The following is an 18,474-nucleotide window of genomic DNA, read 5'->3' as shown; positions in this document are numbered from 1 at the left end:
ACCAGGGGTCACAGTCTGAGGAATATGGGTAAACCATTTCAGACAGAGATGAGGACACATTTCTTCACCCAAAGAGTGGTGAGCCTGTGGAATTCATTACTACAGGAAGTAGTTGATGCTAGATCATTGAATATATTCACAAGGCAGCTAGTTATAGCACTTGGGGAGAATGGGATCAAAGACTATAGGGAGAATGCAGGATTAGGCTATTGAGTTGGATGATCAACCATGATTGTGATGAATGGCGAAGAGCCAAAAGGCCTCCTCCTGCTCCTATCTTCTATGGATGTATGTATCTATGTATTGTGTGTCACATTTACAGTCCGGAGTTGTGAAGGGGTCTCAAAGACCAAAGTGAATAAATTAAAGAAAGCCAATATGAACTATTCTTCAACGTAAAATAAAGTCAGGGCTGGCCATATCAAACAAAAGCTGTAACGCAAAGAGCCAATAAGTCCTTGAGGCCCATTCGTATTACAATTCTAAACACATGCATGCATCTTTAAGACAGAGATAGATTGGTTCTTGTGGAGGAAGCAGGAGAATGGGGATGAGAAACATATCAGCCATGATTGAATGGTGGAGAAGACTCGATGGGCCGAATGGCCTAATTCTGCTCCTATGTCTTATGATCTTATGGAATTCCTGTCAATAAATGAAAAATCAACTTATAGAAGAAACGTGTATTTATGTAATGCCTGACATTTCTGAGAAATATCAAAATGGTGCCATGGCTGAGAGGGTTATGCTATGATGACAGCATAAACTCAGTTTGTATTGTCTTGAGTAAAGGGGATCGAGACTGATAGTTAAAATGTTAAAAGGATTTATGGGATGTGCCCCCCGACCAGGCTCATCACCTGGAACGTCAAGGGACTGAATGGGCCGGTTAAGAGGGCGCGGGTGTTCGCGCACTTGCGGGCCCTGAGGGCGGACGTAATTATGTTGCAGGAGACACATCTGAAAGTGTCAGACCAGACCAGGCTAAGGAAGGGCTGGATTAGCCAGGTCTTCCACTCGGACTTGGACTCGAAGTCCAGAGGGGTGGCAATCATGATCAACAAGCGCGTGCAATTTGAGGCAGAGGGCATATCTGCAGACAGGGGGGGCAGATACCTGATGGTACGGGGCAGACTGGAGGGGAGAAGGGTGGTGCTGGTGAATATATATGCCCCGAACTGGGATGACGTGGACTTTATTAAAAGAGTGCTGGGGAAGATCCCGGACTTGGATTCTCGCAAGCTAATAATGGGAGGGGACTTTAACATGGTCCTTGACCCGACTTTGGATCGGTCGTGTCCCAGAACGGGTAGACTCTCAGCAATGGCAAGGGAGCTGAAAGGGTTTATGGGGCAAATGGGGGCAGTGGACCCCTGGAGAGAGGGACAGCCAACAGGAAGGGGCTACTCGTTTTACTCGCACGTCCATAAAGTATATTCCAGGATAGATTTCTTTGTAATAAGCAGGGACTGTATGGGGGAGGTAAAGAACACGGAATACTCAGCAATTACCATTTCAGACCATGCCCCGCATTGGGTGGACCTGCAGTTCGGGGGAGCGAGTTATCAACGTCCGCAATGGAGGCTAGATGTGGGACTGCTGTCGGAGGAGGGGATCTGCGAGAGGCTTCGGAAATGTATAAAAAATTACCTGCAGGTGAATGACACTGGGGAGGTCTCAGCGGCGACCGTGTGGGAGGCGCTAAAGGCAGTAGTTCGGGGGGAGCTGATTTCAATTGGGGCCCACAAAGCCAAGGCAGACCGGGCAGAGATGGATAGATTGGTCAGGGAAATGGGCCGGATAGATGAAGAGCACGCGGAGTCCCCGGGGGAGGTGTTACTCAGGGAAAGGCGGAGGCTACAGGCGGAACTGGGGGCACTATCCACGAGCAGGGCCGTGGAACAGCTTAGGAAGGCGAGGGGAGTGGTGTACGAGTATGGGGAAAAGGCTAGCAGACTGTTAGCGCAGCAACTCAGGAGGAGGGAGGCGGCCAGGGAAATAGGTAGAGTGAGGGACGAGGGGGGGCGCAAAGTGGAGGATCCGGCAGAATTGAATAGGGTATTCCGGGACTTCTATCGTAAGCTGTATACTTCGGAGCCGCCGGAAGAACCGGAGGGGATGAAAAGGTTTCTGGACGGGTTAACATTCCCAACAGTTGGGGGGGGGGCAAGTGGAAGAGCTGGGCGCCCCGATTAGAGTAGAGGAGGTATTGGGGGGCCTAAAGGCCATGCAGTCGGGGAAGTCCCCGGGGCCGGATGGATACCCAGTAGAGTTTTATAGGAAGTTCTCTGAGCTGGTGGGCCCGGTCTTGGCGAGGGTTTTCAATGAGGCAAGGGACAGAGGGACCCTGCCGCCGACAATGTCACAAGCCACCATATCTCTGATATTGAAGCGGGGTAAAGACCCGGAGGTGTGCGGGTCCTACAGGCCAATCTCCCTGATTAATGTAGACGCCAAGCTCCTGGCAAAGGTACTGGCGGGGAGAATGGAGGACTGTGTACCGGAGGTGATTGGGGAGGATCAAACGGGGTTCGTGAAAGGTCGGCACCTGGCGGCCAATCTGAGGAGATTGCTCAACGTGATAATGATGCCCCCGGCGGGTAGAGAGGTGGAGGTAGTGGTGGCAATGGACGCCGAGAAGGCCTTTGACCGGGTGGAATGGGACTATCTATGGGAGGTGCTCGGACGGTTTGGGTTCGGGGAGGGATTGGTGGATTGGATCAAATTATTATATCAGGCCCCGAGGGCCAGCGTCAGGACCAACAGAGAAGTGTCGGAGTACTTTAGGTTGTACCGAGGGACCAGGCAGGGCTGCCCGCTCTCCCCGCTGCTGTTTGCGCTGGCCATAGAGCCGCTGGCGATGGCGCTGAGAGCCGCAGAGGGTTGGAAGGGGATGGTGAGGGGCGGGGTTGAACACAGGGTTTCTCTTTATGCAGACGACCTGCTCCTGTACGTGTCGGACCCAGTGGCCGGGATGGGAACTATACTGGGAATGCTGAGGGAGTTCGGCCAGTTCTCAGGATACAAATTAAATACGGTCAAGAGTGAAATGTTTGTGGTCCAGGCAAGGGGCCAGGAGAACAGATTGAGAGGGCTACCGTTTAGGCTGGTTGAGGAAAATTTCCGGTATTTGGGAATCCAGGTGGCACGAGACTGGGGCAGGCTGCATAAGTTAAATTTGGCCAGGGTGGTGGAGCAAATGAAGGGAGAGTTTCGGAGATGGGATGCACTCCCGCTGTCGCTGGCAGGGAGGGTGCAGACTGTAAAGATGACAATCCTCCCTCGATTTTTGTTTATTTTTCAGTGCCTCCCGATCTTTATCCCACAGTCCTTCTTCAAAAGAGTTAACGGGCTGATCATGAGCTTTGTCTGGGCGGGAAAGTCTCCGCGGGTAAAGAAGGCGATGTTGGAGAGGAACCGCAGCGAGGGAGGGCTGGCTTTGCCGAGTCTGGTCAATTATTACTGGGCGGCCAACATCGCTATGATAAGGAAGTGGATGGTGGGTACGGGGTCTATTTGGGAGCGGGTGGAGGCGGCTTCGTGCAGGGGCTCCAGTTTGGAAGCCCTGGTCACGGCTCCTCTACCGCTGCCGCCGGCCAAGTACACCACCAGCCCGGTAGTGGTGGCGACCCTGCGGATATGGGGCCAGTGGAGGAGGCATGTGGGGGAGATGGGGGCGTCTGTCTGGGCGCCAATCTGCGACAACCATCGGTTTGCCCCCGGCAGTATGGATGGGGGGTTCCGAGTATGGCGGCGAGCAGGGGCGGGAAGGGTGGGTGATATGTTCCTGGAAGGGAGCTTCGCGAGTTTGAGGAGCTTGGAGGAGAAATTTGGGGTGGTAAGGGGAAATGATTTTAGGTACCTACAGTTGCGGGACTTTGTTCGTAGACAGGTCCCAACTTTCCCGCGCCTCCCGCCAATGGGGATCCTAGACAGAATAGTCTCTGGGAGGGACGAAGGGGAGGGTAGAGTCTCGGGTATTTATAAGGTGCTCATGAGGGAGGAAGGGTCCCAGACAGAGGAACTGAAACTTAAATGGGAGGAGGAGCTAGGCGGGGAAATGGAGGATGGGCTGTGGGCAGAGGCCCTGAGTAGGGTAAACTCGACCGCGACATGTGCTAGGCTCGGGCTGATCCAATTTAAGGTCGTTCACCGGGCCCATATGACGGTGGCTCGGATGAGCAAATTTTTCAGGATAGAGGACAAATGCGCTAGGTGCGCGGGAGGACCAGCGAACCATGTTCACATGTTTTGGGCATGCCCTGAGCTGAGGGGGTACTGGGAGGGATTTGCGGGGGTCATGTCCCAGGTGCTAAAAACAAGGGTGGTGATGAGTCCAGGGGTGGCAATTTTTGGGGTTTCGGAAGACCCGGGCGTCCAGGGGGAGAAAGAGGCCGATGTGCTGGCCTTTGCTTCCCTGATAGCCCGGCGACGAATATTATTGGCGTGGAGGGACTCAAAGCCCCCGAAGACGGAGTGGTGGCTTGCGGACATGTCGAGTTTCCTGGGGATGGAAAAAATCAAGTTCGCCTTGAGGGGTTCTGTGCAGGGGTTCACCCGGAGGTGGCAACCATTTATTGACTTCTTTGCGGGAGAGTGAGCGTCAGCAGGGGGGGGGTTAGAGTAGAGTAGGAGGGAAAATATGGCGGGTAGTACCGGTGGGAGGGGAGCGGGCTTGTGCAATATGTTACGGTGGAAGTATTGAAAGTACGTGGATGTTTGCACATTTTTGCCTTTTTTGCTTCCTTTCTGATGATGTCTGTAACTGTTTATAAAGCCAAAAACTACCTCAATAAAATTGTTTATTAAAAAAAAAAGGATTTATGGGGTAAATACAAAGAAACAATTTCCTGTGGTGCGGAATCAAGGACCGTGAAGCTTCACCTTAACATTTAGAGATAGGCCACTCAGTAGGTGCCTTCACATTCACAGAAGAAAGAACTTTCTTTCTCAATATTGCGATTGTTGCGACAATTGGAGCCTTCAAAACAGAGATACATTTTTTCTTAAGTCAATTCATCAATGGATGTGGAGTAAAGGTGGGAAAATAACATTGAGGTGCAATACGCCATGATCATTACTTCATTTTTTGCTGCATTGTCATCCCTTTAAGATTGCCACGCATGACGCATGTGCGCATTCTAATGGGGGCATTGATTGTTGGTGTTGCTTGTTCCCTGCATGGTAACTCCCAAATTGTGCACAGCTGCACACCCATCCACATTAGAGAGAACTTTGGCCATGATCAAATTGAATAGCAGCGCTGTTTCAAGGGCTGAATGGCCTACTCCTTTTCCTAACATTCATACATCCCAACATTAACATACAAGACATTACTATGCTGTTGTGCAGATGAATGTTTAATTACAAGCAGGATTCTCCAGCCATGGGTTTCTCAGTGGCACACCATTCTCTGGCAGTGGGATTCTATCTTCCCGCTGCTTGTCAATGGAATTTCCTATTAATGCCAGGTTGAGCTGCCAGCGGGAAAAGAGAATCCCAATGGCAGGAGAATTCCAGCCAGATCTTCTAAGTATTTACATTGTATACAGAGTATTTGCCTAACCCTTATTAATATGAAGGTAAACGTCAATAGACAGATCCTTCCATTTATCTCATTAGAATATTAAATTCTGAATTGTTTATTTACACACAGGATGTTATGAAACATTTTTATTGGAAAATTATACTTTGGAGAATTTGAAATTCCTGCTTGGACTCCTTAGACACTTATGATAACAGCTTCATTAGAATTGTCAATAATTCCCAAACAACAAGGCATGCTGCTACTGATGAAAAGTCAGACAGTAATTAGTGCTGCTCCCAAAGGAAATTATATGCATCTCCAATAATCTGGGAGCAAAACAACGGCCACCTGAACTGCTCGTAAACGTTATAACTGCATTCCAGAAACCATTAGAAAAATAATTTTTTTAAACTCTTATTTAACTCCTTTTTACAAATAAATTCAAATTTATTAGATACAATATGATTCAGAAAGTTCTGGAATAAAACCCTTCACAGAATAATGGCAGTGGGACACTAAAATGGACACTAAAATAGTATCCACTTTATCAGGAGGTGGGGGGTATCTTTAAGATCACACGAGTGAAATTTTCCTATTCTAAGTGCGTTATGAGAAAGGCGGAAAAGCAATTTCCCCACAGGGAGACTGTACACAAAATAAAAACAAGCAAATCAATCCAGCCACTGCCATCTCTCAGTAGGTGCTCACACAGCATTGAAGTGGAGGCCTGAGGGCAGATTTGCATCTCTTCCCTATGAAGACCAGGGAATTGTATATGTAGAACCTAAGGATGGAGTGTAAATCCTTTAAAAGAGGCAGAAAAAAAGGCAGTGCCAGTGTAAACCCCTGCATCAGGGATTTTAATTAACAAGATACAGTAATGTTATTATCCCATATCCTCCAGGAATGCGTGGTGCCGGCTAATCCAAAATGCTGGGTAATGGGGAGTTACATCACTCTGGACACAAGACAAGGTGCTACTCTGCCTTTGGGGGTTTGAGCAGGAGTTGGGAAGCTGCTGGGCACTTAAGGGCCTGTAACCCATACCTACCTGACATATGATCCCTTTTAAACATACAGGACAGAATACACAATGGACACATCATTGTCACCAATAACCCTCTAGTTTGGAAGGTGCAGCAGTGCAGCAATATAAGGCTGTTGTTAGCTTTCAGTGGGACTGGGGATGACTGCTGATGGAGGCAACCTCCAGATGATTCTTTGCCAGCGCGCAATAAGAGGTAATCAAAATGATGTTGGGGACTGCGTCTGTGGAGGGTGGGGGTGAGTGGAGTAGGTGACTTTGACTAACACAGAGGGTGCAACCATCCTGATCCTGTTAGTTGAACTTGATCCAGATCCGGGAGGAAATTCCCATATCCTGGTGTTGGATCAGTGGCCCAGTCTGTTGGCTATGAAGCAGGTGATAACAAAAAAACGCACTCAGACTGCACACCCCTTCAACTGCATTGTTATACTTACATTTATACTGAACTACTTCATTCTAGCTTGTGACACTGATAAAAGAAGTTTGGAAAGTGTGGTTTGCGCATTCATTGACTGAATGTTTTAAGGGATCTAAGAGTTTAACAGAGAAGCATTGGTCAAAAAGAAGCAAAGTTCAGTAGTACACCAGGCAAGTGTGAAAATGGACAGCTTGCTGTGTGGGAACTGAAAGATATGTACCTCCCAGAGGCTCAGATGCAACTAGGCCAAGACAAAATAAGTTGGATGCCAAAATCAGCATTTGGCCAGACACTTGGAATGTTGATGAGCAGATAGGTGCCAGAGCGTGGGAAGACAAAGATCTCAAGAGTCTGATCTGATTTGCAGCGGGCACAGACACTTCAGTGACATCTTTTGTAATTAGACCGTTCAAGACATAAGCGAAGTAGCAACTGAGGAAAAATCAGTCTCCAGAGACTCTGCTGCGAAAGGAAAGTACATAAAAGAAGAATTCCCTGGACAGGGAGAGAGAGAGTTGTTGGGCCCGAGGAGGTTTGGGCCCTATCAAGAAAACTGACATTCACAGGCAGAGGAGGGACCAGACTATACACATTGCATTGACTGGTGCCACCAGTCAATAATGTGGAGGAGACACTTCTACCGCTGAGTAATGGTAATGCTGCTGCATTATAATATTGCTGTTCAGGCATTAACATGTGTCAAGTCAAACTGATATTGAATAAAATATAACACCGCGACCAAAAAAGGCTATCACTTTGAATAATTTCAGAATTTGATATACCTCGAATTCCAACAAGGACATTGCAATCAGCTTGTTTTGATGGTGTTTTAAAAAACGTTATTCGCTATTAATGGAGTCAATTGCAGGTCAAATGGCCAGTCATCTTTGGAAGAGTAGCGAAGCAGTTGGGAACTGAGTGTGGCTAATCATGGTTCATGTGCCAAGGACAGGCAGTTTGAGAATCTTGCTGCCAAGGAAGGTCTTGGTCCCATGAGACCTGGGGGCGATTCAGAGAGGAAAGTAGTTGATTGCATCCAGATACAGTCTGGCCTGGTAAAGTTTATATTTTTTAAAAAACCATTGTTTGCAGTATGCGACCCAGCTGTGCACACAGCATGGGGATTTGAGGAGAAAAGCTCCAGGAAGAGAAGGAAGAGATAAACAAACGCTATATCAAAGCGAAGAAAGCAAAGAACGCCAGAGACTTGTACATTAAAGTACATTGGCATATTTGCAGGTGAGTACTGCAGTGGCAGCGATGCAAACATTGAGTGCCCAACAAAGGAAGGAACAAAACCAAGAGTTGGAGGCTCAAGTTTGAAACCTTGGGCAGGATTTGAAGATGGTCCACGTTTATAAAGGGTTAATGTCAAATAGAAAAATATTGAGTCTGTGTCATCAGTGATGCAAGATCACTTCATAACAGAGTGTGCTGAGAGATAGTTCTATGTATAATGGTCAATAAAGGGAGATGTTTACCAAAAGCTTTGCCTCCAGCATTAACTATAATTGCAGACCATGAACAACCCCATACAAGACCCACAACGATGATAACTTGGCGCTAAGCATCCTCCGGATGATGGCAAGCCAGATCACACTGCAAGTACATTAAAGATTTCATAGAATTTATAGAATTTACAGTGCAGAAGGAGGCCATTCAGCCCATCGAGTCTGCACCGGCTCTTGGAAAGAGCGCCCTACCCAAGGTCAACAACTCCACCCTATCCCCATAACCCAGTAACCCCACCCAACACGAAGGGCAATTTTGGACACTAAGGGCAATTTTTCATTGGCCAATCCACCTAACCTGCACATCTTTGGACTGTGGGAGGAAACCGGAGCACCCGGAGGAAACCCACGCACACACGGGGAGGATGTGCAGACTCCGCACAGACAGTGACCCAAGCCGGAATCGAACCTGGGACCCTGGAGCTGTGAAGCGATTGTGCTATCCACAATGCTACCGTGCTGCCCCTTATTTAAGAGTCATAGGGTCAGCTGAGGTAGCTATGATGATGCAGTTTTGCCTGTTACTACATGGGATCCAGGGGTGCACTGGCGAGCAAGGTCAGTACAGTAAAATGGCAGTAACAATGGTGGGAATTATTTGGAGGTCCTAGTGCAGGGAGAACACGGTGGTTTTACACCAGTGTTCAGTGGTCCAGAGTACAGAAATGGGTGTCCCAGACACCTTTACTGAGGCAATGGTGACATCCTGTCCAGGGACAAAAGAGGCTACGACCCTGTCTGGAGACTTAACATCTATTAAAATTGGTGACTGTCCCATCAAACCAAACACCAGGATCAAAACATGCATCATAGTCTAACATATAGCAGTGTGAAGCTATTCACTTTGGTTGCAAGAATAAAAGGGCAGAATATTATTTTAAAGATGAGAAACTTGTACGTGTTAATGTTCAAAGAGACTTGGGTGTGCTGGTACAAGGAATGTTGAAAGTTAGCAGGTGCAGCAAGCAATAAGGAAGTCAAATGGTGTGTTGACCTTTATTTCCAAGGCATTGGACAGCAAGAATAAAGAGGTATTGCTACAGTAAAACAGGGCATTGGTGAGACCATGTCTGGAATACTGAGTGCCAGTTCTGGTCTCCATTCTTAAGAAATGATTTATTGGAGGCAGTTCAGCGATGGCTCACTAGATTGGGACCTGGGAAGAGGGAGTTGTCCAATGATGAGAGGCTCAGTGAATTGTGTCTATTTTCTCTGGAGTTTAAAGCAATGATAGGCGATCTCATTGTAACCTACTAAATTCTGAAGGGGCTTGATGGGTAAATGTGGAGAGATCATTTCCGCTGGTCGGGGAAACTAAATCACAGGGGGGGCATAGTTTCAGAATAAGGGGTCGATCATTGAGGACTGAAATGAGGAGAAATTTCTTCACTTTAAGTTTGTGAGTCTTTGGAATTCTCTACTCCAAAGGGTTGTCGATGCTCCATCATTGAATATACTTAAAACTGGGATAGACAGACGTTTGGTCTCTCAGGAAGTTAAGGGATACAGGGAGGTGGCAGGAAAGTGGCGTTGACACCCATGATGATCCACGATTGTACTGAATAATGGTGCAGGCCCAATGGGCCATTTGGTCTACTCCTGCTCCTATTTCTTATGTTCTTATGTAAAGGTTCAGACAGACCTCAAGTACAAACATGTAAAAGGGTATTTTGGGTTGTATCTACCTTGGGAGTTCGAACTACTATCGATCATGTTGTGATTACTATGGGCGTCACTAGCTTTTACCTTGTCTGGGAGATGCTGTGTGCCTAGTGCGATGAACGGAGGATTTTAGGAATATTGGCTTCTAAATATTAGGACAATTTAAGGGTTAAAAGCCTGGGGAGGTAGTGTGTTTGACCGCCATGGTCCTGCTTTTAAAAAGGAGTTTGTTTTACTTCTCGGAAACAGAGGTGAAATCAGCCAGAGGAATGTGTTTTTGACTGGGGAAGTCCCTGGGGAGTTAATGTGCTTTTGCTGTCTGCAGAGATGCTTGGGCAGATTTGGTCACTGCTGGGTAGAGCCCAAGAATGCAGAGAGGCAGAGTCTTTGGAGAACCTTTGAGATAGTCAAGAGCTAAATTATGATCTGCTCGATCCGGAGTCCACAAATCTCTCACAGTAAGATAGTTATAAGAGTAATAACCTGTAAAGGAGGAAGCTGAAACACACGCCCGGTGAACCAACTTTCTGAATTTATTCAGCCCGAGTCTGAAAGAGTTCTAACAGGAACCAAATCTGTTCTGTAAAGAAAGTATTACTCTATGTCATGCTGATTTTTAAGCTAGTTTAAGAGCAGTATGTTTTATTATGGGCCAGGGTTTAGGGAACCCCAAAGTATATCATGGAGTTCACCTGACCCACAACTTTAAATAGATTTTCGTTATGGGGAGCACAAGGGCCTACTGTACAGGTGTTGTGCAACAGAGAGCTAAAGTATGTTTAAAACAAAACAATGTTTATTCTATGAATCCAGTTAACATTTTATAAACACACAGTAAACATCTTATCAACTACAAACACTGATACTTTCCCAAATACAATAATCTATAGGTAACCCTTAATAACTTCCTAAACAACATCCATAAGTTAAATCCTTTTTAAAATAAAGACAGCAGGTTTAAATGCTCTACAGAAATCCTCAATGATCTGGAAAAATTCCTTAGCTTGTAGAGAGAGAGATCATTATACAGCTGTTTGCTTTGAATGCAGCTATCTACCTCTGAAAAAAAACCCAAACACACTGCAGCTGCCAGCTCAAAACAAAAGTGAAAGACAGACAGCCCAGCTCCACCCACACACTGGCATCACTGCAGCTATTTGATAAACACCCATTTCTTAAAGGTATATCCACCTGACAGTTTTTTTTCTGGTTGATTCGCGGGATATTGAGTAGTAGTGTTTATGGGGTAACTGTAAGCTGTTCTTTTCGGGCATGAAGTTAAAAAGTTAAAATTGTATTCAAAATAAAGTTTTGGTTTTGAAATACAAAACCCTATTTTTTCATGCAATCACTCTTGGAGTGATCATTCTTTCTGCGCAGTCTTACAAATAAACTAAAATATTGTGGTTTTGGGCCAGTATCCTAGCCAATGTTGAGGTCTGGTCGGGGATTGTATTATAAGGCATTAGCAATATTGCCATAAAAGCAGAAAATGCTGGAAAAACTCAGCAGGTCTGGCAGCATCTGTGGAGACAAAAACTAATGGCAAGATCCAGGCGTTGCCGGGGGCCGCAAGTGGGTGTCTCATGATCAGCCCAGAACTCTATGTGGGCCCTGATTTATGGCCCTCCCTGAATTCACCTGGCGCGCCCGGTTCTGCGGCCGTGGGGGGGGGGGGGGGGGGGAGGGGGGGGGGGGGGGCAAAGGGAGCCCTAATCTCGATGAGTTCCTGTAAATCTGTGTCATATTCGTATTAATGGTGTCCTACTGGATAGCAAGATATTGAATATTGAAATATTTTCAAATTAATCATTGTTCTCATCTTGTGACTCATGTAAACACTTCAATAGATTTTGATCGTCAGATTTCTTTTTATAATCCCTATGGAAATTGGTTACTGTCTTGTATCATTTCTTCTCCAATCTTTGATGGCACAAATGAATTAGCTTGCACTGACTGTTGTATTACATAATGTAAAGAGCCATTCATGATATACAATTCAACAATTACACTGGCCAATGATTATTGTGACTCCTAAATATAAATCATTCACAAAAGAAAATATGAATCCCCATAAAATCACTCAAGTATTAAATTGAATAATGCTTCCGCAGTTGCAATAGGAAGTCAAGAGAATATAATGAACACACCCCAATGAGGAACATGTACACTGGGGACAAGAACACGTACACTAGAGACAATCTGGCAGCAACCTTCATTCCAAGTCTATTTTTACGATGTACTATGGTAAAATGGTCAACGGCCTGAATCTTAGGTCCGATACAAAATTGAACACTTTAAATTAAGAATTGAACACTTTATATGAAAGCCATAGTCAGAACCACAGACAGACATGATGGGAAGTCAAACAGCCAAACTCGACGACACTGGGCAGAAACAAACAGCTGGAGCAAGTCTGGACCTGCACTGCAAACAGGACAGCGTAAGATAATTGGCCCCATTCAAATGGGTCGATTGTTGTAGATTGTCCAGATGAAGGCAAATTTTCTGCCACCTAGATCTCCCGCCGTTACTTTATATGGGATAAGGTTACTTGCAGACAATGTACCTGAGGATGGACCCCTGGCCGGGGGTTGGGAAGAGAGGGGTGCGCAGAGTTCCTGGTTTCCTGCAAAGTTACAATTGGCAATTCCATTGGGTGTTGCGACCCCCGCCCAGTGTCCTCATTGGCTGAGGGCCAGAGAAGCTTCTCGAGGGGCGCAAAAAAGGGGGTAAGAAAGAGGCATCCAGAGACCCTCCCCAGTGAAGACTCGATGCAGAGGCAACAGAGTCGCAGATGAGGGCCTTGAGATGACTGAGGCTCAGAGTATTGGACCCGCAGCTCAATCAAGTTCATCGGCATGGGTATTAGAATATTGGACAAACTATATTTGGGGTATTTTGGGAGGATAATTGTTTTATTCGTGTTTGTTAATAAATTTGGGTTGAATTGCGGACCTGTGTTTGTTCTTTGTTCATCCTGTAAATAAGGGCCTGGGTAAAGTATTTTACTAATAAACTGGTTGAAGTGTCTCATAATTTAAAGACAACAGTGGTGACTACTGTCATATAAACAAAATGGTTCCTGTGATGACTATTTTAACACAATAATAATATCAGCCTGGATAATAGCTCCAGAAAATGAATAATGTCTCGTAGCCTAATCCATCACACTGACAGAAAGTTGCAGTGGCACCAATGAAGCTAATTACCATTAGTGAAAGAATAAACATGGCATTAGTCACAAGAAATGTCTAATTGCCAAAGCATAAAAGGCAATTAGAAGCAAAACACATTTTAATTATAATGCCATGGTTGTCACCAATAGAATAATCTGCAAATTTAATCAAACCATTTTATTCATTCAACAACAGCCGCAAAATGCAGTAGTGAAACTGGAGGAGATGGCTTCTTCTCCGTATACATGAGGTAACCTCAGGCATGATCCAAGGCACCAATGTCAGGCCATCTTTATTTCTCAGGTACACGGCAGGATTATCATGTGGTATGGGTCCAGTTTCTGTACTGCCTCAATGAGGCCCAGCTTTATCCTCCTGTCTCTATCCTCTGTTCTATAAATGTTGCTCTAATATTGGGCTGCTATAAATGAACCAGAAGTTGCTCCAACTAAACACCGGTGAGACTGAAACCAACTTTGCCTCATGTTAAAAACTGTCTCTCAATTCAATTCCATTCCATTGGTTTGCTCAAACTCAGCCGAAGAGGGCTCAGACTCCGTGTCCTTTCCAAACCTGAACTGATTTTCAATATCTGCATTCAGCCCATTATCAAGATCTGACATTATGGGCGGAATTTAACAGAAAATTTCTAAGTTCATTTGTGGCGGGATTTTGCAGGATGTTTCCTCTGGCTCTGCTGGCGAGTTCCCTAACGCTATCAAACAACACATGGGCTGCATTCTTCGGCTGCGTCCACCGCACAATCCCCACGGAAGGATAGGGGACCATGTAAAGGTCTGTTGACTGTGGGTGGGAATCTCTGGTCGCTGGGCGGGCGCGGCCGAAGAATCCCACCCACAGTCTCTTTTTTAGGCCCTGGGGAGTTTCTCCACACTTGGGGCACGATTCTCCGTAAAGATTTATAAGTGGATGGCGAGCGGGAACTGCCGCGAGCATCCCGGCGCTCGGCCCAGCAACATATTCAATGTTAATTGGTCCACTTAAGGAAGCCCCACGGGCTTCACGCCGCAAATGAAGGCTTGCCAGCCATTCGCCGGGACCGGGCTCACCAGCCACCCCCTCAATCCTTCCTTCCCCCCCAAACCTTCCTTCCAACCCCCCAACACTTCCTTCCTTCCTTACCCGCCAACCATGATCCACACGTATGGCTAGCGATGCCCTCTCTGTGTCTTTGCAGGCGAAGCTGTCCCACAACCTTTGTGAGAGGGGCCAGACTGGCTGCGGCGTGCTGCACATCAGAATCCTCTACCTTTCAAGGAACGGGCCCTGGAGTTTACGGTTGTGGCCGAGGTCAGAGCGGTCACCAACACGGAGGTCAGCGCACAGTGCAGAGGTGAGGATCCACCGGGCCCCACCCAGGTGGACTGTCACGCGTGAGATGTTATTGGCATATGAATGACCCATTCCTCCTATGGACCACATGTCCATTCTCCAACAGGACCACCAGCCGATGGTACCGGCCCCATCTGGGGTGCTCACCCCCCCCCCCCCCCCCACTCCCCAAGCCCCCAAGCCCGCCTCCCATGAGGTGAGCTTCAAGGATGCCACCATTGATGAATCACAGCTGAAAACCCCACCCGCCGCCAGCGCAGAGACACACATCTACCTGCTGCATTAGTGATCAGGCTTCTGGGACACAATCTGATGAGCACCACACAGTTGCAGATGCATATTAGGTGGAGGCAGGAACCTCCAGGCGAGACAACAGTCGCAGGTCTGCTGGATCCCAAGATACAGCTGGGTCCCCAACGCCAACTGGGTCCCAATCAGATGCTGAGCTTCAAGAACAGGTTTATCCGGAGCTGATGCAGATGTTAGGGTGCAGCCGTGACATTCAGAGGGGGTGTCAGCTCCAGAAGGTCCATAGCCGATTGGAGGAGTCCTTGAGGCTACGGGTGCAGGAAATAGCACTGGCAATGCGTGGCACAGAGGCCAACACTGCTCGGGTGGCAACCGCAGTGGAGAATCTGGTACATGGTATCGGTGGCATGAGTAGAAGTATCCAAGGCACGGTGCAAGATGTTGAGGTATTAAAAGTAGCCAAGCCCAATGTGGGACAAGTGATATTACTTCTTTAAGATTATGAGAAATCATGGAATTTACAGAACATGAGGCCTTTCAGCTCATTTGTCTGGGTCAGGGTGAGTACGTACTGGAGCTATGTATTCTAATCCTGTTCCACTGCCCTTTCCTCTTTTTGTATTGTTCTATTATAAAGGTTGGAGTCATACCTGGCACAAAGGAAGGTGGTTGTGGTGATTGGAAGTCAATCATTTCTGCTCCAGGACATCACTGCAGGAGTTCCTCAGGGTAATGTTCTTGGACCAACCATCTTCAACTGCTTCATCAATGGCCTTCCTTCCATCATAAGGTCAGACGTGGGGATGTTTACTGACGACTACACAATGTTCAGGATTATTTAAAGCTCCTCAGATACTGAAGCAGTCTAAGTGCAACCAGACCTGGACAATATCCAGGCTTGGGCTGACAAGTGGCAAGTAACATTCATGCCGCACAACTACTTGGGCTGCCAAGTAAAGACCATCTCCAATAAGATGGTCATCGCCCCAGCACATTCAATGGCATTACCATCACTGAATCCCCCATTATCAACGTCCTGGGGGTTACCATTGACCAGAACTGGACCAGCCATATAAACACTGTGGCTACCAAGGCAGGTCAAAGGCTAGGAATCCTGTGGCGTGTACCTCATCTCCTGACTCCCCAAATCCTGTCCACCATCTAGAAGGAACAAGTCAGTAGTGTAATGGAATACTCTCCACTTGCCTGGATGAGCTCAGCTCCAACAACACTCAAGAAGCTTGACATCATCCAAGACAAAGCAACCTGCTTGATTTCTCCCCCCTCCACAAACATTCAAACCCTCCACCACCGCGAACAGTGGCAGCCATGTGTACCATCTACAAGATGTACTGCAGGAACTCATCAATGTTCCTTTGGCAGCACCTTCCAAACCCAAGACCACTACCATCTAGAAGAACAAGAGCAGCAGATACCTGAGAAAACCACCACCTGGAACCTCCCCTCCTAGACACTAACCATCCTGATGTGGCAATATATTGCCGTTTCTTCACTGTCACTGGGTCAAAATCCTGGAACACCCTCCTTAAAAGCACTGTGGAAGTACCTTCAACTTAGGAACTGCAGCGGTTCAAGAAGGCAGCTCACCACCACCTTTTCAAGGACAATTAGGGATGGGCAATTCTGGTGTAACCAACAATGCCCACATCCCACAAATGAATTTTTTAAAAAGCTATTCAGATCTCTTTTAAAGGTCTCTTCCACTTCTGATAAATCATTTCCTCATACTTCTCAATATGCAAATATTCATTTTAACTTGCCCATTTTAATGATTATCCTGAGTTGAATCTCTCTGATTTGCCAATCATCTGAGACAAAGTTCCCCTCGTCAAAGGCTTTCATAATTTGAACAAACTCTCTTCAATCACAATCTACCTTTTGTTGCCTCTGTCTAAAACAAGCATTTTTTCCTTGCTGTAAGCTTGAATTCTGGGTATCATGCACTAAATCTTTACTGTACCTTCCCTATAGTTCAGTATATTTCTTACACTGGAGTACCAAGAGCAACATGCAACATTCTGTCTGCCCTAACCAATGCCTTGTATAAATTTAGTATGTTTTCCTTAGTTGTGTGTGCAATGTTCCTATTCATAAAACTTTTTCCATTTGTACTTTCTACCTGTATTGCTACCAACAATTATCTATACCTGCACTCCTACATATCCACTCTATTAAAAGGCATTTTGTTGCATCTTTATTGCAAGTTAAAAAGCTAAGAATCTGCTTGATGTACTGTTAAGTATCAATTTAAATTGGTGAGCTTTGATATTCCATCTGTGCAACCAAACTGATTGGACCAGGAATAAAAAGGAACTTCTGTAATAAATCTGATAAAGCAAGTTAAAATCTCCAAACTGCAGCTCTTTTTATTGTTCCGTCTTGACTTTAATAACCCACTCTGTATAATGTATCATGAATGAATATTCCAGATGGGTTTATATTAGGCTTTCAACTGTACTTCAGTTGCTGCTTCACGAAACAATAAAATGCCTTAATAGTCTTTGGCAATACAAATAGGAGCACACATTGGTTGAAGGACATGACAAGGCAATAAACACATCGATCAATTAAAATGGTGTCAAACTGAGAACTAATATTAATCCGTCTGATGAACATTATTTTGGTATTTGGTTAGATTGAATCTTTGAAACACACTCAAGCCTACATTGCCTCGCATTATTCAGCCATGTGACGTGCTCAGTCTAACTCTTGACATCATTTTGAGAGGCAGCTTTCAGAGCACAAGAGAATTTTTCAGTGAGGTAATGTTTTCCAACTTCTATTGCGCAAGTTATCTTCGGTACATGCCAACTCTTAATCGTTAATGCCCAACAGAAAACCACTCATAAGAACTAGGAGCAGGAGTGGGCAATACAGCCCATTGAGCCTGTTCCGCCATTCATTACAGTCATGGTTGATCTAATCTGGCCTCATCTCCACCTTCCTGCCCGCTCGCCATAACCCTTCATCCCGCTACTAATTAAAAACCTATCTCCTCCTTAAATTTGTTTAGTGTTCCGGCATCCACTGTATTCTGGGATAGAGAATTCCACAGAAGTAATTCCTCCTCATTTTTATTTTAAATCTGCCACCCCTTAGTGTAAAACTATGGCCTCTCATCATAGAATGGCTAACATGGGGAACATCCGCTCTGCGTCTACCCTGCCAATCCGCTTTAGCACCTTATGTACTTCAATTAGATCTCTCATTTTTCTAAACTCCACCAAATATAGGCCTCAACTGCCCTTCATAAGACAGGTGCTTCTTTCCGGAATCAATTCAGTGAACCTTCTCTGAACCATCTCAAATGCATTTATAATTTTCAATTGACCGGGCCTCAGTTGCTTTGTGGCAAGAGAGTTTCAGACTTCCATTGGCATCTGTGTCAAGAAGTGCTTTCTGAAATGGGATTAGGTAGGCAGATCAGATGTTTTTCATGTGTTGGTGCAGATTCGATGAGACGAAAGGCCTCTTTTGCGCTGTATTATTTTATGATTCTGTGACAA

General features: G+C 46.0%; 1 protein-coding gene across 4 annotated transcripts in view; it reads right to left on the bottom strand.

Moving 5' to 3' along the window:
- Positions 1–18,474, bottom strand: part of prkg1b (protein kinase cGMP-dependent 1b) — a 977,647-nt gene that overhangs the window by 789,392 nt on the left and 169,781 nt on the right. The gene's annotated exons all lie outside the window — the stretch shown is intronic.

This window comes from Scyliorhinus canicula, chromosome 16, assembly GCF_902713615.1.
Source record: "Scyliorhinus canicula chromosome 16, sScyCan1.1, whole genome shotgun sequence".
Taxonomy (NCBI): Eukaryota; Metazoa; Chordata; class Chondrichthyes; order Carcharhiniformes; family Scyliorhinidae; genus Scyliorhinus; species Scyliorhinus canicula.
Note: the sequence above shows the minus strand (reverse complement) of the source record. Positions and strands in the feature narration are given on the sequence as shown.